This window comes from Prionailurus viverrinus, chromosome B2, assembly GCF_022837055.1.
Source record: "Prionailurus viverrinus isolate Anna chromosome B2, UM_Priviv_1.0, whole genome shotgun sequence".
Lineage (NCBI taxonomy): Eukaryota > Metazoa > Chordata > Mammalia > Carnivora > Felidae > Prionailurus > Prionailurus viverrinus.
Genome location: NC_062565.1, coordinates 56,793,454 through 56,817,785, shown reverse-complemented (window position 1 = coordinate 56,817,785; position 24,332 = coordinate 56,793,454).

Here is a 24,332-nt window from a genome sequence, read left to right as displayed (position 1 = left end):
TATTGACCTGAATTAACATGAATCTCAGAGAATTTGTTTCACACCCTTTGGTTATGCAGCTCATTGGGCTAGAATTGGAAAGATAATAACAAACATTATATTTTATTGTCAAAAATATTCAAAATATTTTTTCTTAGGGAAATTAATTCTTCAATGTTAAGTTACAAAAAAGGCTAAATGCAAGGTAAAAAAATGAAAATACTATTTAGCTTAATTTGCTACATAGTTTTGTACTTACTTTGGTCCTAGTTTAATTATTTAGTGTCAACTTCTTTTCTACATAAAATTCTAATTGTATTTTCTATAGATATAGAATTAAGTGAAAAGGGTGCAGAAAAAAGCTAAGCCTGTCAACAGAGAAATTAGCAAAGGAAGAGTTAATTAAATGGAAAGAAATACATTGTTATGGTATTAAAAAAAAAAAACAGGGCAAGGAATTAAGTGACCTGGGTTATATCCTGGGCTCTGCTCAGAAAAATATGGCATTTAGTAAATAGATTCTAAGCCAATGTGTACATTTTATATGCATTACTTTGTTTACAAACTATCTCCAAGGTGTACTTTTTATATAAATTTTTTATATTACTTCATTTGGTTACAAAATTATACCCAAGATAAATATTATTCTTTTCTTTACAGATGAGGAAACAGAATTAGGGAGGTTAAGTAATTTGGGAAAGGTCACACAGGTAGTAAGTGCTTGGCTGATGTTAGAGCGAGGGAGTCTGATTCCAAATCCAGGTTCTTTCCATTTGTCATTTAGCTTATTTCAGACTCAATATGTTTATTTAGTTTTAAAAAAGGAAGGATCAGATAATCCTTTAACCTATGCCACTTTGTAGACACGACAAAGAAAAAATCAAAAGTTTAACTTAAAAAAGTATATGCACAATGACTGAAATAATAAAATAATGATAAAACAGATTGTCCATCTGTTTCTGTGGCAGCATCCCACTTCCTAGAATCCCCAACACCAAAATATTTTCTCTGCACAGGTTTCACTTATTTGAGTAAAAAAAAAATGAAAACAGCTATTACAGCCTGAAAAAAATTACAGCATTCATTTCTAATTCTAAAAAATGATGCTGGCACACTTTCACTAAACCAGAAAATACACCTTCCTCTCTTGTGAGCCCGATTCATATTTCTTTTATTAATTCAATATGGGGTTCATAGAACAATGCATTTTATGACTATTAATTCACAACCTGTCTTCTCAATTTTCAAGTGGAACTCCCCTAACTGTGAAAAGAGTTTCATATTAAATCCATAGTAGGATACGACCCATGGTTTTGTGCCTTGAGATTTCATCAGTGGAATTATAACCCCATAATTCATGGTTAACTGTTTGTAACTTCCATACTTGAATAGTGTATATTTAAAGTATGTTTATAAAGCATGGAGATGCAAACATTTCTAAATTAATTTTTGTGTTTGTATTATAGGCTGTTTTCCTTGATGTGATTTTTCTACTCCAATTTAATGAATTAAAAAGTGAAGCAAATTGGAAAATGAAAATGGTGGAAAATACAAGTGTAATTTCTTTGGATACTTTTATAGATAAGGTTAGAAGGACTGACTATTACTTGAAGTACCCAGCATCATCTTCAACATTCTCCTCAAATCCTGCCACTGTGAAAGTAAGGGTGCCTTAAATTTATCTTAATAGTAACTTTTAAAATAAGCTTTATTTCTTAAATTTGAGAGTTTAATAATAGGTTAGAAATGTTTTTTTAACCACTTGTTTATATTTCAGTGTGAATATATTCCTGATATTTTCTGAGAGCTTTCATTTAACAATCTTTATTAAATCAATTAATTAATGTTATAACTAGAGGCCAGACCATCCTAAGCAATGAGCTACATAGATTGGTCCTGTACTCATGGAGGATGTAGAGTGAGACTGTGGCTAGCATAGGTAGGTCAGGCCAAGATTCTCTGGGGTGGAGAAATTAGACTGGAAATTGAACGTGAGAAGTCTTAATGAGAGAGCTCCATGTGGAAGGAACAATAAGTGCAAAGATACAGAGATAGAAACAATCTTAGCATGTTTAAAGAATAGAAAGAAAGCCAGTGAGGCTTAAAGTTGGAGAGAAGAGAGAGAGGTCTGGAAGAAAATATTAAATAGATCTGCCAAGAACTAGGTGTGTAGAATATTGTGAGCCATGGTAGGGAGTCTGGTTTGATTCTAAGTATAGGAAGACGTTTTTAGACAAAAGAAGATTTTGATTCAACTTATTTAAAAAAAATATTCTGTATGTTCTTTGAAGAATGGATTATTGAGGCCAAGTGTAGAAAGGTATAAATGTAAGATGGCAATTTCTTATTTATTTATTTATTTATTTATTTATTTATTTATTTATGACTGAATGATGGAACATGGGGTTGCCAATGGAAATGGAGAGAAACATACTTAAGATATATTTTGGAAATCAAGTCAACAGATTCACCAATTAATTAATTGGATTCAAGGAAGAAGGAAGAGTTAAATACAAAGGAGCACCCTAGGATTTTTTACCCAATCTTACAGGTAGTTCCACTTATCATAATGAAGACCAGGAATAGGGTATAGTTATGGGTTTGGGATACTTAATGGGATGAATCAAGTGTCCTACATTCACCATGATAAATGAAGTGACTGTTAATCAGATAATGAAATGTGTAGATGGCAGCTGGATATTTGAATCTGGACCTGAAGGGATGCATTGAGATGGATGCAGACAATTACAAGTCAGATGAATACAGATGATCTTAAAGCCATAAATCACAAGAAAATGATGTAAGGAAAGTTTCAAAAACAAACCATGGCGTAATCTAACACTTAAGGCCAGCCATAACAGGAGCATTCAGGAAAGGCAATTGTTGAGGAAATGCCAATAATTCAAGGAAAATCAGGACCATATTTTATGGAATCCAAGAATGCAAAATGTTTCAGGGAAGCAGTGGCCATCTGTGCTGAGAGATTGAATAACATGAGGGCAACTAGGTGGCCATTGACTTTGGCAACATGGAGGCTAATGAAAAGGTTAAAAACACATTTAAAAAATATATTTGAATGAAAGGGAAGACAGAGGTAATGTTATTATGAGAAACCAAATTTTCATAGGTGCAGAGTAGCTCTAAGGCTAAGATTATGAGAGACAAATTTCTTGTACTTCATACATTAATGTCTACAGAATAGGTAAAAAGCATTTCTTATTCTACATGGTTGGCTTACGTCTTTGACATTTTCTTTCATTATAATCCAATGATGTTTTTGACTAATTAATTTGGAAGCCTAATTCCTGAAAAAGAATAAAAGATTTCCAGTAGTATTTACCTACTGAGTGCTTGCTACCTTAGTTACAGGGCTTCTCTTCTAATTTTGTCTTCCTGTACTTTGACCCTCCTTTAAGTTTTTATCTTTTACTTCTATTTACAAAAACATAAAAGGTAAGGAACAAATGACAGAGTTATCACATTAATAATTTTAATATTTAATCATCAGTTACACTATTATTATACTCCTTGATGGGAGAGTTATTTCAAATATTGGAAAGAATTCCCAGATGCCATTTAATGTCGACATGCCAAAATTGAGCACAACAGAGCACATACATATAACTAGGTCCAAGTATGCAGTTGGAAGCTATGCATATTATAACTTGGAAGTTTTCTCTTGTGGGAAAACAAAGAAGTAATCAATTATTTTATTTGTCATTCTTAAAATTCATAGGTACACAATACAAAGAATATCCTTTTGGTTTTTAGTAGAAAGAGGCTAAATTTATTCAAAATTCTTTATAAATTTTCAATGTTTGTATAACATCTTAAATATAGAAAAAGTGGCAAAAAAAGATCACCTCTTTCATGGATATACATGTAAGTATATGTACATGGTAAAGGCAAACTATAAAAGCTTTATAACACTGATAAGGTAATGTAAAGTGACTCTAGATTCTTACCAAATACCATATTTGTGTTGTTTATTTTCAATTTTAAAGTTATATGATAAAGTTAGTTATCCTTTCACAGCAGTAAATACTTTAAACTTAAATCTATATGAAAAGATAAATGTCAGCAAGGGATTCCAAAAAATAATCATCATTTAAAAATTTATCAAAAACTATACAAGAGAACATTTTTATTTCTTCAGGTTGACATAATATGTATGACAAATATTTCATGTATAGACAAAGAATATAACTCAAGGGGTACAACTTGAGTATATGTGTTTAAGAATTTAATTCATTTAGTAGTTTGAAATAATTTTAAAAGAGAAAATTATCTGTTGACATAATGCCTGCTTAAGGTGAATAGTACCAGTGTACTATTTACAAAAGAAATGATAAAAATGACAAAGTTTAATAACTGATGTACAAATATATGTTTTCATGCTGTTATCCTTTTTTGTATAATTTTATGTTATTGTTCTGGTATTCAGGCATTATTCTTTGTATTCATGAACATTTTACATTATTCCATGATGAAGAATCTATACCTCTAGAGAAGCCTGCTATGCTCATCTTTCTGGTAGGTAATTTTAATACAAAAATTTAAATCATTGTGAAAAGTATTTCATACATTTATGTTTTGAAGCCCTAAAAAAATGTAACCATTTTTCATTACAAATGGCTATTATGGATGGTTGCCTGAAAAGAATAAGAAAAGATAAAGATTTATAACATCACTGTTAATATAATAAATGTGGTCTATTTAGTAAACAAAATTATGTTAATGATGAAAAGAAATCTGAAAGAAAGTAATTATCCAAAGCCCACCACACAGAATCAATGTATAAAACTTAAAAGTCATATGTCTTATTTAACTCAATTCATAAATATTTTTAAAAATATGTCTTAAATGATTGCTAGCATGGTAATTCCTTTTAACAAAATTATGAGCTTTTAAAAATACATATTATCAAAAGATTTTCATCTCTTCTTATCAAAGAAAATCTCAGTTGCTTTTTATTTCAATTAAATAAATACACTTATTAAATAGGTATCTTACATGCTGAATTAAAAGGATGGAGAACTAAATATGATCTGTAAGTTAAATTACATAACATTTGTTATTTATCCTGAAAGATTACCTAGTAAATCCAATATTTTTTGTCTGTGTTTATAAATTGTTTCAAGATCTTATTGAATATCATCTGCTTACATAGTACCTACCTGAATAGTTTCAAGCTCTAGAAAAATGGTGATGGGCACTTATCTGTAATGAAAATATGCCTACCATTAGCTCTTATGTCCTACAGTTGGAAATCACATAGTGAATTAGTGACATTACTAGCTATCTATTATTAACTATTTTTGGCAGATCCTCCTGAAGATACTTTCAAGGACACTGGCTTTCATTTGTAAAAACTTTTGTTTGAGGTAGAAAATATTTTTTTCAATCTTTAGGCATCTATATTTGGAGTGCATCAAACTAGTGCTTTCCATGTTGAGCGTCTAAAGTGTTATCAACTCAAGGAGACCTAAATTTGAGGGCCCCATATTAGAATGCCACTTTGGTAGTTACTCTGTCTTCTCAGAAAAGGAAACTAGGAAACTAGATAGGATTGTTTTACTTGAGTTAGAAATATCAAGCTTGCTCATGAAGGGTCTTTCTAAAAAGTCATGGTTTCCTTTTAGAGAAAACGTTTTGTTCATCCTTTTTGAAAAACATCATACCATATTGATGTATTTAATTTCATTATACAAATTAGAATACGTTATTAGAATTTCCACTTTTAAATGTGACCCACTACTGGAAGAAGCTGATATTTTCAAACCATGTGACAAGCTAGTAACCTTGTTTCAATCAGAGGTTGAAGCTTTGCTGACCACTTACCTACCATAGCCCATCATGCCATACAATTGTTCCTGAAGTGTCTCCTTTATGACAACAAAAACAAATCCTATGAAAGATATTTGTCTTTGGGCCAGAAATATATGCAATTATAAAAACCCCTTGCTTTCCAACTACAGTGGTTGTGAGATTTATGAGATTCATTGGGAAAGGGGTTGCACTTTAGAATATTGCAATACTCTGTTGGCACTAAAAAATTAATGATACAAAGAACAGTCTGCAAGACAAAAAGTAATGGAAACATTCTATCGTTCAATAATCACTCTGGTATTTAGTATTTCAAGATGGGTGAGATTGTCTCCAATGTATCATTCTGCTAAATGAAAGTGTGCTTAAAAAAAAAGAAGAACCTGAGGTGTTTCTTAACAAGAAATTGAAAAAAGATCTTAATATGTCTAAGCAGTTGAAGCAACAGCAGCCAGAGTTTCCCCTTAAACTGATATGCTGTGAGATGTATTAAAAGCAACAGCTTTCTATAATTGTGGTATTCCAAAAGGCAAATTATTTCATACATGCGTAGCCTTTTTAAGAGACTTGAGAAAATAGAATTCAAATTCATACCTCATTTTCTTAAATCATAAGGTTTTCTATTAATTTTAAAAATAGCGTTACATAAATTTTGAAAAATGCTAGTGTGCTATTAAATGTCTCATTTATGTTTCATACACAGTTCTTAGAAATAGGGACTAATTTACTACTGAGTATTTATGAGTTAAGGAACTAAGGATTGAGAAAAAAAGAACTCTCAAAAGCTTAGGAAATTATAAAATATTTTTCTCGATATCAAAGAGAAAGATATATGTTCTGTAGGAAAAAGAACTAAAAGAAAGTAAAAAAAGATATATATCTTGCCTGGACTCAGATACAAATAATTATAAGATATCCATTCACCATGAAAGATAAGATGTGGACAATGTATTTTCTGTAATGACCGATGAATGCACAAGCCTATAAATGGCTCTAGTAAAATAATTGAAAACTAGTCCATGTATAATCAAGTTTCATACACGATTATGTAATTAATGAAAACTCATGATTTCAATAATTTGAGAAAAATATATGATTTCATAAGAATTCTTAGCATAAATGTCATTTTATTTCATTTCTTCTGCAAATATTTGATACTTTACCTACTTACACTCCAGTCACTAGGTACTAGGTATCCAGAAAAACAAACCAGACTAGGTTCTTCTTGAAGCACACATTTAGTGGGAACGTGGAAAAGAGACAACACCCAAGTATAAACGTGCATAGATAATTTTAGGCAATTATACATGCAATGTTATAAACTAAAGACAAGTGGGATCTGATTGGGATAAAGAGTGATATAGGGTGGGAGTGGGGATTTTTTATTCAGGTAGATCAGTGAAGACCTCTCTAGAAGAGAGTTTGGAGCTAAGTTCTGAATGCTGGGCTATGAAAGAACAGTGCTACTGGTTGAAGATCAAGTATAAAGAGCCTGGGGGAGAAAACACCTAGGGGTTTCATAAATGCTATTTGAATTTTGGTTTCAAGCTTGGACTATCATTGGTGCTCACACAAGAAAAGGTACAACGTTAATACTACAAGTGACAAAAATCACAGATTTTTTCATCTGCTGTACTCTTAACCCATACATCTGTTTATTTTTAATTTCAGTACAATTCCGCTAAAAATATGATCCAAATGTATTTAAGATTGCAAATATTTTCATTTCAATGACATAATTAAGTGATACTGTTGTCTTTTGAAGACCTTTAGTGATAAAGCACAGATTATACTTGTATCATTTCTGCTTAAATTCACATAACTACAATAGTGCAGAGAAATACCAGGGCTATACTTGGTTCTGTTTTGTTTTATTTTTAATTTAAATTCAAGTTAGTTGGCACACAACCATGTACTCTTGGCTTCAGTAGTAGAACCCAGTTATTCATCTTTTATATATGACACCCAGGACTCGTCCCAAAAAGTGTCCTCCTTAATTCCCATCACCCATTTAACTGATACCCCCTGAACCTCCCTTCCAACAACCTTCAGTTCATTCTCTGTATTTATTTATTTATTTTTTAATCTTTTATCTTTTTTTCTTTTATTTTTATATTTTAATTTTTTTAATATATTAAATTTATTGTTAAATTGGTTTCCATACAACACCCAGTGCTCATCCCAAAAGATGCCCTCTTCAATGCCCATCAACTACCCTCCCCTCCCTCCCACCCCCCATCAACCCTCAGTTTGTTCTCAGTTTTTAACAGTCTCTTATGCTTTGGCTCTCTCCCACTCTAAACCCCCTTTTTTTTCCTTCCCCTCCCCCCATGGGTTTCTGTTAAGTTTCTCAGGATCCACATAAGAGTGAAAACATATGGTATCTGTCTTTCTCTGTATGGCTTATTTCACTTAGCATCACACTCTCCAGTTCCATCCACGTTGCTACAAAGGGCCATATTTCATTCTTTCTCATTGCCAAGTAGTACTCCATTGTGTATATAAACCACAATTTCTTTATCCATTCATCAGTTGATGGACAATTAGGCTTTTTCCACAATTTGGCTATTCTTGAGAGTGCTGCTATAAACATTGGGGTACAAGTGGCCCTATGCATCAGTACTCCTGTATCCCTTGGATAAATTCCTAGCAGTGCTACTGCTGGGTCATAGGGTAGGTCTATTTTTAATTTTTTGAAGAACCTCCACACTGTTTTCCAGAGTGGCTGTACCAATTTGCATTCCCACCAACAGTGCAAGAGGGTTCCCGTTTCTCCACATCCTCTCCAGCATCTCCTGTTTTGGAATCTCCTGTTTTGTTCATTTTGACCACTCTAACTGGTGTGAGGTGATATCTGAGTGTGGTTTTGATTTGTATTTCCCTGATGAGGAGCGATGTTGTGCATCTTTTCATGTGCCTGTTGGCCATCTGGATTTCTTCTTTAGAGAAGTGTCTATTCATGTTTTCTGCCCATTTCTTCACTGGATTATTTGTTTTTCGGGTGTGGAGTTTGGTGAGCTCTTTATAGATTTTTGATACTAGCCCTTTGTCCAATATGTCGTTTGCAAATATCTTTTCCCATTTCATTGGTTGCCTTTTAGTTTTGTTGGTTGTCTCCTTTGCTGTGCAGAAGCTTTTTATCTTCATAAGGTCACAATAGTTCATTTTTGCTTTTAATTCCCTTGCCTTTGGGGATGTGTCAAATCAGAAATTGCTATGGCTGAGGTCAGAGAGGTCTTTTTCTGGTTTCTCCTCTAGAGTTTTGATGGTTTCCTGTCTCACATTCAGGTCCTTTATCCATTTTGAGTTTATTTTTGTGAATGGTGTAAGAAAGTGGTCTAGTTTCATTCTTCTGCATGTTGCTGTCCAGTTCTCCCAGCACCATTTGTTAAAGAGACTTTTTTCCATTGGATATTCTTTCCTGTTTTGTCAAAGATTAGTTGGCCATACATTTGTAGGTCTGGTTCTGGGGTTTCTATTCTATTCCATTGGTCTATGTGTCTGTTATTGTGCCAATACCATGCTGTCTTGATGATGACAGCTTTGTAGTAGAGGCTAAAGTCTGGGATTGTGATGCCTCCTGCTTTGGTCTTCTTCTTCAAAATTCCTTTGGCTATTCGGGGCCTTTGTGGTTCCATATGAATTTTAGGATGGCTTGTTCTAGTTTCGAGAAGAATGCTGGTGCAATTTTGATTGGGATTGCATTGAATGTGTAGATAGCTTTGGGTAGTATTGACATTTTGACAATATTTATTCTTCCAATCCATGAGCACGGAATGTTTTTCCATTTCTTTATATCTTCTTCAATTTCCTTCATAAGCTTTCTATACTTTTCAGCATACAGATCTTTTACATCTTTGGTTAGATTTATCCCTAAGTATTTTATGCTTCTTGGTGCAATTGTGAATGGGATCAGTTTCTTTATTTGTCTTTCTGTTGCTTCATTGTTAGTGAATAAGAATGCAAGTAATTTCTGTACATTGATTTTGTATGCAACATTGCTAAATTCATGTATTAGTTCTAGCAGACTTTTGGTGGAGTCTACCAGGTTTTCTATGTATAATATCATGTCATCTGCAAAAAGTGAAAGCTTAACTTCATCTTTGCCAATTTTGATGCCTTTGATTTCCTTTTGTTGTCTGATTGCTGATGCTAGAACTTCCAACACTATGTTAAACAACAGCGGTGAGAGTGGACATCCCTGTCGTGTTCCTGATCTCAGGGAAAAAGCTCTCAGTTTTTCCCCGTTGAGGATGATATTAGCTGTGGGCTTTTCATAAATGGCTTTTATGATCTTTAAGTATGTTCCTTCTGTTCCAACTTTCTCGAGGGTTTTTATTAAGAAACGTTGCTGAATTTTGTCAAATGCCTTTTCTGCATCGATTGACAGGATCATATGGTTCTTTTCTTGCATTAATGTGATGTATCACATTGATTGATTTGCGAATATTGAACCAGTCCTGCATCCCAGGAATGAATCCCACTTGATCATGGTGAATAATTCTTTTTATAAGCTGTTGAATTCGATTTGCTAGTATCTTATTGAGAATTTTTGCATCCATATTCATCAGGGATATTGGCCTGTAGTTCTCTTTTTTTTTTTACTGGGTCTCTGTCTGGTTTAGCAATCAAAGTAATACTGGCTTCATAGAATGAGTCTGGAAGTTTTCCTTCCCTTTCTATTTCTTGGAATAGCTTGAGAAGGATAGGTATTGTCTCTGCTTTCAACGTCTGGTAGGACTCCCCTGGGAAGCCATCTGGTCCTGGACTCTTATTTGTTGGGAGATTTTTGATGACTGATTCAATTTCTTCGCTGGTTATGGGTCTGTTCAAGCTTTCTATTTCCTCCTGATTGAGTTTTGGAAGTGTGTGGGTGTTTAGGAATTTGTCCATTTCTTCCAGGTTGTCCAGCTTGTTGGCATATAGTTTTTCATAGTATTCCCTGATAATTGCTTGTATCTCTGAGGGATTGGTTGTAATAATTCCATTTTCATTCAAGATTTTATCTATTTGGGTCATCTCCCTTTTCTTTTTGAGAAGCCTGGATAGAGGTTTGTCAATTTTGTTTATTTTTTCAAAAAACCAACTCTTGGTTTCGTTGATCTGCTCTACAGTTTTTTTAGATTCTATATTGTTTATTTCTGCTCTGATCTTTATTATTTCTCTTCTTCTGCTGGGTTTGGGGTGTCTTTGCTGTTCTGCTTCTGTTTCCTTTAGGTGTGCTGTTAGATTCTGTATTTGGGATTTTTCTTGTTTCTTGAGATAGTCCTGGATTGCAATGTATTTTCCTCTCAGGACTGCCTTCGCTGCATCCCAAAGTGTTTGGATTGTTGTATTTTCATTTTCATTTGTTTCCATATATTTTTTAATTTCTTCTCTAATTGCCTGGTTGACCCATTCATTCTTTAGTAGGGTGTTCTTTAACCTCCATGCTTTTGGAGGTTTTCCAGACTTTTTCCTGTGGTTGATTTCAAGTTTCATAGCATTGTGGTCTGAAAGTATGCATGGTATGATCTCAATTCTTGTATACTTATGAAGGGCTGTTTGGTGACCCAGTATGTGATCTATCTTGGAGAATGTTCCATGTGCACTCAAGAAGAAAGTATATTCTTTTGCTTTGGTATGCAGAGTTCTAAATATATCTGTCAAGTCCATCTGATCCAATGTATCATTCAGGGCCCTTGTTTCTTTATTGACCATGTGTCTAGATGATCTATCCATTGTTGTAAGTGGGGTATTGAAGTCCCCTGCAATTACCACATTCTTGTCAATAAGGTTGCTTATGTTTGTGAGCAATTGTTTTATATAATTGGGGGCTCCCATATTTGGCGCATAGACATTTATAATTGTTAGTTCTTCTTGATGGATAGACCCTGTAATTATTATATAATGCCCTTTTTTATCTCTTGTTACAGCCTTTAATTTAAAGTCTAGTTTGTCTGATATAAGTATGGCTACTCAAGCTTTCTTTTGACTTCCAGTAGCATGATAAATAGTTCTCCATCCCCTCACTTTCAATCTGAAAGTGTCCTCAGGTCTAAAATGAGTCTCTTGTAGACAACACATAGATGGGTCTTGTTTTTTTATCCATTCTGAAACCCTATGTCTTTTGGTTGGAGCATTTAGTCCCTTTACATTCAGTGTTATTATAGAAAGATATGGGTTTAGAGTCATTGTGATGTCCGTAGGTTTCATGCTTGTAGCGATGTCTCTGGTACTTTGTCTCACAGGATCCCCCTTAGGATCTCGTGTAGGGCTGGTTTAGTGGAGACGAATGCCTTCAGTTTTTGTTTGTTTGGGAAGACCTTTATCTCTCCTTCTATTCTAAATGACAGACTTGCTAGATAAAGGATTCTCGGCTGCATATTTTTTTGTGTTCATCACATTGAAGATTGACTGCCATTCCTTTCAGGCCTGCCCAGTTTCAGTAGAGAGATCTGTCAGTAGTCTTATTGGTCTCCCTTTATATGTTAGAGCACGTTTATCCCTAGCTGCTTTCAGAATTTTCTCTTTATCCCTGTATTTTGCCAGTTTCACTGTGATATTTCGTGCAGAAGTTCGATTCAAGTTACGTCTGAAGGGAGTTCTCTGTGCCTCTTGGATTTCAATGCCTTTTTCCTTCCCCAGATCAGGGAAGTTCTCAGCTATTATTTCTTCAAGTACACCTTCAGCACCTTTCCCTCTCTCTTCCTCCTCTGGGATACCAATTACGCGTAGATTATTTCTCTTTAGTGCATCACTTAGTTCTCTAATTTTCCCCTCATACTCCTGGATTTTTTTATCTCTCTTTTTCTCAGCTTCTTCTTTTTCCATAATTTTATCTTCTAGTTCACCTATTCTCTCCTCTGCCTCTTCAAGCCGAGCTGTGGTCATCTCCATATTAATTTGCAGCTCATTAATAGCATTTTTTTAGCTCCTCCTGGCTGTTCCTCAGTCCCTTGATCTCTATAGCAATAGATTCTCTGCTGTCCTTTATACTGTTTTCAAGCCCAGCGATTAATTTTATGACTATTATTCTAAATTCACTTTCTGTTATATTGTTTAAATCCTTTTTGATCAGTTCATTGGCTGTCATTATTTCCTGGAGGTTTTTTTGAGGGGAATTCTTCCATTTCGTCATTTTGGATAGTCCCCAGAGTGGTGCGGAACTGCAGGGTACTTCCCCTCTGCTGTCTTGAATAAGTTGCATTGGTGGGTGGGGCCACAGTCAGACCTGATGTCTGCCCCCAGCCCACCGCTGGGGCCACAGTCAGACTGGTGTGTACCTTCTCTTCCCCTCTCCTAGGGCCTGGATTCACTGTGGGGTGGCGTGGCCCATCTGGGCTACTTGCACACTGCCAGACTTGTGGTGCTGGGGATCTGGCATTAGCTGGGGTGGATCGGCAAGGTGCACAGAGGCAGGAGGGGCAGGCTCAGCTCGCACCTTCGGTGATCCGCTTCAGGAGGGGCCCCGTGGCACTGGGAGGGAGTCAGACCCGCCGGAGGGATGCATCCGCAAAAGCACATCGTTGGGTGTTTGCGCGGTGCAAGCCAGTTCCCTGACAGGAACTGGTTCCCTTTGGTATTTTGGCTGGGGGATGGGCGAGGGAATAGCGCTGACGAGCACCTTTGTTCCATGCCACGCTGCACTCTTTTGTCCGGGGCTCAACAACTCTCCCTCCCATTGTCCTCCCGCCCTCCTGTTCTCCGAGCAGATCTGTTAACTTATAACCTTCCAGATGTTAAGTCCCGCTTGCCGTCAGAACACACTCCGTCTGGCCCCTCCATTTTTGCAAGCCAGACTCAGGGGCTCTGCTTTGCCAGCGGGCTGCACCTCTGTCCCGGCTCCCTCCTGCCAGTCTGTGGAGCGCGCACCGCCTCTCCGCGCTTCCTACCCTCTTCTGGGGACCTCTTCTCTATGCTTGGCTCCGGATAATCCATTCTGCTAGTCTTTTGGCGATTTTCTGGGTTATTTAGGCAGGTGTGGGTGGAATCTAAGTGATCCACAGGACTTGGTGAGCCCAGCGTCCTCCTATGCTGCCATCTTCCCAGAAGCCCCTTCCCATTCTCTGTATTTAAAAGTCTCATGTGGTTTGTCTCCCTCTGTATTTTAATCTTATTTTTCCTTCCCTTCCTCTATGTTCATCTGTTGTATTTCTCAAATTTTGCATATGAATGAAATCATATGATATCTGACTGATTTGTTTCACTTAGCATAATACCCTCCAGATCCTTCCACATTGTTTCCCTTCCCTTATGTTCATCTGTTTTGTCTCTTAAAGTCCTCATATGAGTGAAGTCATCTGATATTTGTCTTTCTCTGACTGACTTATTTCACTTAGCATAATACCCTCCAGTTCCTTCCACTTTCCTACAAATGGCAATATTTCATTCTTTTTCATTGCTGAGTAGTATTCTGTTGTGTGTATACACCACATCTTCTTTATGCATTCATCAGTCAATGGACATTTGGTTCTTTCCATAATTTGGCTATTGTTGATATCATTGCTATAAACACTGGTGTTCATGTGCCCCTTCCAATCAACAGTTTTGTATCCTTTGGATAAATTACTGCAGTACAATTGCTGGGTCATAAGGGAGTTCTATTTATAATTTTTTGAGGAACCTCCATACTATTTTCCAGAATGGCCACACCAGTTTGCATTCCCACCAACAGTGCAATAGGGTTCCCCTTTCTCCACATCCTTACCAACATCTGCTGTTTCCTGAGTTGTTAATTTTAGCCATTCTGACATGTGTGAGGTGGGATCTCATTTCAGTTTTGATTTGTATTTTCCTGATGATGAGTGATATTGAGCATATTTCATATGTCTGTTTGCCATCTGGATGTCTTCTTTGGAAAAGTGTCTACCCATGTCTTCTGCCCATTTCTTCACTGGATTATTTGTTTTTTGGGGTGTTGAGTTTGGTAAATTCTTACAGACTTTGGATACTAACCCCTTATCTGATACGTTGTTTGCAAATATCTTCTCCCATTCCAAAGGTTGCCTTTTAGTTTTGTTGACTGCTTCCTTTGCCATGAAGAAGCTTTTTATATTGATGAGGTCCCAATAGTTTATTTTTGCTTTTGTTTCCCTTGGCTCTGGAGACATGTCAAGTAAGAAGTTGCTGTTACCACGGTCAAGGAGGCTGCTGCCTATTTTCTCCTCCAGGGTTTTGATGGTTTCTTGTCTCACATTGAGGTTTTTCATCTATTTTGACTTTATTTTTGTGTATGGTGTAATAAGGTGATCCAGTTTCATTCTTCTGCATGTTGCCATCCAGTTTTTCCAGCACCATTTGCTAAAAAGACTGTCTTTACTCCGTTGGATATTCTTTTCTGCTTTGTCAAAGATTCGTTGGCTATATATTTGTGGGTTCATTTCCGGTTCTCTGTTCTATTCCATTGATCTATGTGTCTGTTCTTGTGCCAATACCATACTGTTTTGATGATTACAGCTTTGTAATACAGCTTGAAGTCCAGAATTGTGATGATTCCAGCTTTGGTTTTCTTTTTCAACATTACTTTGGCTATTTGGGGTCTTTCCTGGTTCCATCCAAACTTTAGGATTGTTTGTTCCAGCCCTGTGAGGAATGCTGTTGTTATTTGGAGTAGGATTGCACTGAATGTGCATATTGAATGTATATCAACATTTTTAACAATATATGTTCTTCCAATCCATGAGCATGGGATGTTTCTCCATTTCTTTGTGTCTTCTTAGTTAGCTTTAAGCTTGAGTTTTAAATTATTTTTCTTTGAAGAAAGTTTCATAAATGTGTAGTTAAAAAAGGGGAGGAAATTTGTGCATTAACGAACACTACCAATGGAATGAAAAGTCAACTTACAGAATATAAGAAAAATGTTTGCAAATCATACATCTAAGTAGGAGTTAATATCCAGGGTATATAAAGAATTCCTACAACTCAACAACAAAAAATATGGTTTAAAAATAGGCAAAGAACTTGGGTACATATTTCTCAAAAAACAAAGTACATATTACAAATAAGCACATGAAAAGATGCTCAACATCACTAATCATTAAGAGAAATGTAAATCAAAACCACAATGAGATTCTATTTCACACTGGCTATTATGAGACACAGAGAGAGAGAGAGAGAGAGAGAGAGAGAGAGAGGGAGGGTGAGAGACAAAAACAAGTATTGCCGAGGATATGAAGAAAATTGGAACCCTAGTTATTGCTGGTCAGAATGTGAACTGGTGCAGTTGCTATAGAGAATGGTATGTCAGTTCCTCAAAAAACTAAACACAGAATTACCATATGGCCCAGTGATTCCACTTGTGGGTATATACCCCCAAAGAATTTAAAGCAGGGACTTGAACGGACATTTATACACCCATGTTCATAGCAACATTATTTACAATGCCCCAAAGTAGAAGCAATCCAAGTGTCCATCAACAGATGAATGGGCAAACAAAATGTAGAATATACATAGTGGACTGTTATTCAGCTTTAAAAAGGAAGGAAATTCTGGGGCGCCTGGGTGGCTCAGTTGGTTGAGTGTCTGACTTTGGCTCGGGTCATGATCTCATGGTTTGTGAGTTCAAGGCCTGCGTTGGGCTCTGTGCTGACAGCTCAGAGCCTGGAGCCTGCTTCAGATTCTGTGTCTCCTCCTCTCTATGCCCCTCCCATGCTCATGCTCTGTCTCTCTCTCTGTCTCTCAATAATAAATAAATGTTAAGAAAAAAAAATTTTAAAAAGAAGGAAATTCTGACACATGACACAACATGAATGTAACTTAAAGCTATGAAATAAGCCAATCACAAAAGGATAAATACCATGTAGTTTCACTTATATAAGGTACCTAGAGTAGTCAGATTCATAGAGACAAAAAACAGAGTGGTGGTTGCCAGGGGTTGAGGGGGTGGAGAGAATGAGGTGTTACTGTGTAAGTGGTACAGTTCCAATTTCAGAAGAAGAAAAAGGTTTTGGAGATGGATGGTGGTGATGGTTGCACAACAGTGTGGATATATTTAATGCCAGTGAACTGTATGCTTAACAATGGCTAAAATAATAAATTTTGTTATATGTATATACACAATTTATAAAAAGAAAAAAATGTAGTATTATTAATTGTTCTGGTGATGTGTTTTCCCTTGCCTAACATGGGATTCTCAAATAAAGAAATGTACATTTTGTTGCTTTGATTGTGTTAAATATTTCAAAAATACCATTGTATCTTATTGAAACAAAATAACTTGAAACTTGTTAGCAACAAAAGTTCTACATACAATTTTTTTCCTCAAATTTTCCTGATTAGAAATGATTATGAGTACCATGATGAGATATGAGAAATAAAAAAAATTAATGTTATATGCTAAAACTTATTGGCTTTATATATTATATACATTATGTTATACGAACAGACAAAAATAGAAGCTATCATAACATATACTTCAAATAAGTTTAATTTGTTGGTCATAACATGTGATACATTTCATCACAATTTAAAATGAATGCAAAATTCTAACAATTACACTACAGCCTTATCCCACTGGTTATTAAGAAAGTGATTTTTCTCTGGAGTCAAGCAATTTATAAGAAAGACTGCACATTGTACATGATGCCATTTTATATTAATAAACATTTGTTTCTAGTAATGCCATGGTGAATTCCCAAAGCATTGCTTTAATTAAGTGTTTTATTAATTAATGTAAACCTCATGTAGTGAGGATGAAATTAACTGCTTTCTTCCATCTCACTGAACTACTGAAACTTAAAGACAAAAGGTACCTTTACAATAGGGAAATATATATTGAAAGATGAAAAACCACAGTGGGGTTCTTACATTATGAAGTTGTCTTCCAAGAAGCATTTAGCCTCAAAATCATTTATCTTTAGCCCCAAATGACAAAAGCCGATGAAACATCCCTAGCCTCACAGAAGGCATTCCTGAGCAAAGGGAATGCACAGACACTAGGCAGCCATTACACCAGCGAGTGACGCCTCTCATCATTTCTGCTGCATACATGTTATTATAGTAGAAGGTAGGGGAAACTAACAATAACAAGACAAAAGAAATGTGGTTGCTGAACTCTGAGTACAAAATTGAGTATATTCTAGCACATTCTCTAATGTATTTGCATAGCCTAACCTCTTTGCCTAGGCCCACACAAGTGATTATTGCTAGAAACACAAAGCCATCTTGATTCTAGACTCATGTTAAAACATAATCAAAATCTTCAAGTTGAACACTGCTCAGCAATCCCTTCTTGTTCCCAAAGTCAATTCACTCTTTCTCTTCCAGATTCCATATTTCCTTGTATCTCCTCAAAATTCCATCTCCTTTTCCATCTTCCTAACTATTAAATGATGACCTTACTTTCCATTGCACTGAGAAAATAGAACACAGTTGACACTTGAACAACACTGGCTTGAACTATGGATCCACTTACGTGAGGATTTCTTTTGGTAAATACAGTGTAGTACTATAAATGAATTTTCTCTTCCCTAATTTAACATTTCTTAATAACATTTTCTTTTCTCCAGCTTATTTTATTGTAAGAATACAGTATAACATACCAAATATGTGTTAATTGACTGTTTATGTTATGAGTAAGGCTTCCAGTCAACAGTAGAGAGTACTTGAGTTTTAGGGTAATCAAATGTTGTGCATGGATTTTCTACTGCATGGCAGCTTGGCACCCCTAACTTTCATGCTGTTCAAGGGTCAAGTATAAGCAACTACCAATTATACCAATCCATTTGCCTCTGTGCTTCCACTCTCTCCCTTCACTCCTGTCCATTCTCTTGTCAAGACCAGCACCTTCTGTTTAGATCCCATACCCTGACACCATACCCTGGCTTCCTGAAGGAATTTACTTTGTAATTCTCCCCTCCCTCCCATATCATCAATATTCTACCTCACCAGGATTCTTCTTATGAGAATACAAAATAAATTTGTATTTTAATAATTTAATAATTCCCTTCCTTAAATCTATCTCCCTCTTTCTAACTGCATTACATTTTAACTGTATAGCAAAATTACTAAAAAGTAGATTTATGCACATTGTTTTCAGTTTCTCACCTCTCGTTTTCTTTTGAACATTCTAATCATGCCTTTGGACCCTCCTGAAATACTCTTTCAAAGGACTGCCTTGTAAAATTCCATGATGGAAGCTTAGTTCTTATCTTATAAAAATTATAAGCAGCATGGCACAACTATTTTGTTTCTTTTTTTAAATTTTAAGTTTCTTTCTTCCTTTCTTACTTTCCTCCCTTTCTCTTTCTTTCTTTCTTCTCTTTTTCTTTCTTTTCTTCATTGCTTCACCATAGAAATAAATCCAAAGATGAATAAAGAATTAATGGTCTCCCCCATTTTCTCTTGAGATAAGCAATATTAAAAACTTGTAGTCTACTCTTTCTCATTCACCATACAATCTTACACAATCATATGTATACATATGTATAGTCTGGTTTAGTTTTAGAAAATAGAATCATACTATATAAGTCTCTCCATAATTTATACATGCCTTCTGATTTCTCTTGCAGTAGCACCTTGAATATATTGGCAATGGTGATGGAAATTTTGTGTTGATAAAGATTCTGAGGGTGCATCTGGGCATAGTGAATATCAGGAAAAAAGTAATGTGTCTTTGGACAGATAATTACAATTCCTTAGTTACGATTTAAAAAACTGAGTAATGGGTAATTGACTTTTATTTTATGAACGTTTATATTTATATATGTCTAAGTTCATTATTGTGATATATTTTGTGAAAAGTATATTGTGAAATATTGTGATATATCACAATAATAAGTTTACAGTTACTCAAAGTAAGTTTCCTTGAAGTAATTTTACTGAATTCTAGTCCTGAATTGAGAACTGATACTGTTTAATGAAATAAGCAAATCATATATAGAATGCTTAGCAAAACTACCAAATTTGGAGTTCAATGTGGCTTTATATACATACTAGACTAATTACTTTGAAAAGTTCTATTCAGTTATATTCATCTAAACATGTTACCAGAGTTTATAGGGATGAAACATTTTATACTGGTTAAGAATACAAAATCTGAAATACAAGCACTGCTATTTAAACCTCCACTTACTGCCTGTGGAACCTTGGACACATTACCCCTCTGTCTCAGTTTCCTCACCTGCACAGTAGGGATTATAATGATATCTATATCATAGAGTTGTAGGAAGACTAAAGACAGTTAACACTTATTATGTGCCTAAAACAGTGCCTGACATAGTAAGTATTGTATAAACGTTCTTGAATAAGATATGAGGCACAAAGATGAATCCTTACCCTCACAAAGATAACCATCTTGACTCACACTTCATTACATGAACCCTTTTCTGTATCAAAAAATCACAGTCAACTATTATAGAGAAAGGGAAAGGTATTTACAAGTTAAACAACTTGAGAAAAGCATTGTTTTGTTATTGACTACACACAAAAAGAAATATGATACAGGTTCAATTGTTCAACACCTTAAAGTTGTTTGATGAAATATTTATAAAAATAATGTTTGTCAATGAGTGTTACTAAAGTCCTGGAAGCTTTTCATAATACGTGTTAGCCTATGTGTATCATATCTGTTAAAACTTTAATGTTGGCATGGAATTAGACCTGTATATAAACAAATGCCTTTAGCAAATTTTAAAATAATATTATTTTTCCAGATATTTAAGAGTTACACATATTTCCTATGGAGTAATATCTTCCAATGCATTTTACAAGGCTTTAGATATATGCATGATTTTACTTGAAATTTATTTTTCCTGGTTTTTATTCCTGTTCAATAACAAAGTATGAGATTTATTAATATATTCTCTATCACAGTGATCAAAATATAAGAACTAATTTAGAAAATTTATCCCTACTGTTTTTTGAGATAAAGAAAATTAATTAGGAAAAAAACGCATACATAGAAATAATCTAGAGATGTTGACTCTAAGTTATCCTTGCAAAAAGAGGATCTCTTAATTTTTTTTTCATTTTATTATAGGTCATGAAACATATCTGTTATCAGTGCTTTAAAATGGACCATGTGAGCAGTGGGTATTGTATGTAAGTGATGAATCACTAAATTCTGCTCTTGAAACCAATACTACACTGTATGTTAACTAACTTGAATTTAAATAAATACATTTAAAAGTAAATAATTAAAAATGTTTTAATGAGCCATGTGAACACCTAGGATATTTCACCCCTTTCCCATGACTAGACTTAGAAAATTTATTCAAAATTATTTTGTGTGACCATCCCTCATTTCCCAGTTAAGTTACTGAACCTAGATTCTTTCATTCATCCTTACGTTTACAGCTTTCACTTACTTTTCTTTTATTTTTATCCAGTTGACAGCCAGAATCTCATCTTTCCTATTGGGTTTCTCCTCTTAATTAAGTGATTTAATAGTCTATGCTGAAAAGCTTTTGCCTCACTCTATTTTCATTAAAGAAACATTTCCTGATTGTCAATTGTACTAAGGAATATGAGGAAGGCATTTAAAAAAAAAAGCCCCACAGTGATATCCGGAAGAGAAATACACATCAGTGAAACACTAGAGACCAATTAAAAGGCAACAAATCAGTAAGCCCATGATTATGTGGTATAATCAATATGCATGAGTACCAGGAGAATGAAATATTAGGGAAAATAAGTCTGGGATGTAATTAGGTCTAATTACATTCTCTGATAATAAGCCTGATCGTCCGGTGGCGATTTTACCTTTATTGTTTGAGGTTGTGAGGATACGGTCTACCCATTATTCATTCCAGGCAGTGAAGACATTGCAGCAAAGGATTACCTTATTCACCTAGAGAGTGTTCTTCATATTATTTCTCTCCCTGCGGCTAGTAATTGATACAATTTTGAGTTTTGCTTTTGTATGTCCATGTTATACATTTTTAAATATCAAATAGAGATCATATAAACATGAGATCATTATGAGCATTTTAGATTTAAAAAGTCAGCCCCCTTTTTTTAAATATTTATTTATTTATTTATTTTTGAGAGAGAGAGAGAGAGAGAGAGAGAGAGAGAGAGAGAGACAGTGCAAGTGGGGAAGGGGCAGAGAGAGGAGGGAAAGAGAGGAGGGCTTGATCGCACCAACCATGAGATCTGAAATCAGGAGAGGGAAGCTTAACTGACTGAACCAGCCAGGTGTCCCTAAAATATCAGTACCTTTATCATTTTATCATTTTGGTGAAATAATAATATATTTAGATTATAATAAAGAAACAAAAATTTTAAAGCAAAGCAAAATTTCCAGTCGTCTTCCTCCTCAAAAAATAGAATTTCATGTGAATCCAACTCTCCAGAATAGGCCATTATTAGCATGTAGTGACCCTCCACACATGAAAACAAGTACAAATCATAAATGTACTTTCATATTGCATGCATTACATGTACACATTTGCAACTTTTAAAAAAATTGCATAGGAATATATACAAGATGATCTGATTTTAAAAGCTCTGTCCTATTTTATTTAACAAAATCATTAACTGACCAAATTTGCTGCTATGGGCACTGATTATTCCTAGGTCTTTTTTACTATGACAAAGAGTTACTTGGTAACATTTTTATGCTTTAGGCTTCCATATTTGTTTAGACATATTTATTCACAGAATATATGTAAATATATCTGTATCTTTATCTGCCTTGATGTAAACTTGCTTTGTTAATGAGAAAGCCAAGTTTTATTTTCCCAAATATTCCTCAAAAAAAAGTATCATTTTGTGCTTCTATTAATAAGGTCTAATGGCTTCTTTTGTCTTACTTTATATTTTTAAGTATATTTAAGTATATTTTAAGATTTTGCTTAGGTGGATAATATTACCTCATTGTTATTTTATTTAGCATTATTTAATTATAATGATTTTAAACACCTTTCAAATTCATTGTCCATTTATATTTTGCTTTTTCCTTACCCATTTATATATTGTGTTTTCAGTCCTAATAAGGACTAATTTATAAGCACTCTTTGAATGTTAACAAATTTAGCCATTTAACTTTTATATTTTTCTCAGGTTCTTGTTTGTCTTTGACTTTTTGATAATTATTTTATTTAGAAAATTTTAATTTATATAATCAAATTTGCAAGCAATTCATTTTTAGAAATGGCATGTTTTCCCTTACAAGCTATACTATAACTTCAGTATAAGTTTAAGCTGTATCATAAACATTTCCTCTACTAATTCATGGCAAAGATAATAAAAGACTACTCAATAGACAAATGATTGTCTATATTTATATTTTATATATTGAAAACAGACACAAAATTGTAGGCTCGTTAGTATTTTATAGTTACAAAAGTCCAGGGCAAATTTGCACACATGACAGAAAACTACTGCCAATTACTAAGTTATATGGATTAGCGAATGAGCCAGCACACATTGATTAAAAATAGAGACCATATCACAAAATGTACTTTGCTGCTTTATCTTGACAAATGTATTTCAGTACCAATTCTTTGATAATGCTTCAGGGCAGACTAGTAAATTTCTTCTAACACATTTTGTGAAAATAGTTTAGTGTGAGTGATAATGAGGTCTCACTCCAGTTCTTAGCTAATGATTTGTTGCTGAGAAATGGAAGGAGATGGCTAGATATGCAATGGCAAGCTACAGAAATGACATTTAACAAGTTTCCTTTAATGGGGGAACTATTTTATCTTTTTGGAGTAGGAGGCAATTTCATGACTGTCTGTAATTTTAAAAGCCTGTGGTGAAACTGGAGTGTCACTGTAACTGAAAATGAAATATTAATGAATGAAACACACTTAGTTGCAATAACTAAATATATCTATGACTGCAGCGAAAAAAAGTAACATAACAGGCAAAGTATCTGTATTTACAAGGGCTGTCTCACAACTTTATATTCAACATCTTTTTTTTTCTATAAAATGAACCTTTATCTCTTTATTTCCACTTATGTGATATAAGAGCGCCTGCCTGAGATTTGATACAATATGTTAGAAGTTCATAAAGAAAAGAATTAAACAAATTTAATGTCGATCCAAGTTAGATGTTCACTAAAAGCAGTTTACAAGGTGCTCTAGGGTGTGTGCATCACCACAGGATTATGTATGTGATTTTACAAAGCCATAGTTTGGTCATAAAGAATTTTTGATGAGGGCAGAATTAAGATGGAGGTTAAAAAAAATAGATTGACTGATAGTACACTGTACCAGCAAATTATGTGATATAGGAACTGTGGTATTCATCCATTCCCTACTTCCCATTACACTCATATTTAAAATATATCAATGTGTTTATTAATGGAAACAGGGTTATATATGAATAAAAATTTCTTTAAATTTCTGTTCCTTCTTCAAATACAAATATCCTAGATCTCATTTTTTGAATAAGTGGTACATAGATTCATTTTTTTTTAAGTTTATTTTTTATTTACTTTTGAGAGAAAGAGAGTGAGTGGGGGGAGGGGCAGGGAGACAGAATCCCAAGCAGGCTTCATGTTGTCAGGACAGAGCCTGATGCGGGACTTGAACTACCGAACCATGAGATTATGACCTGAGCTGGAATCAACAGTCAGATCATTAACCAACTGAGCC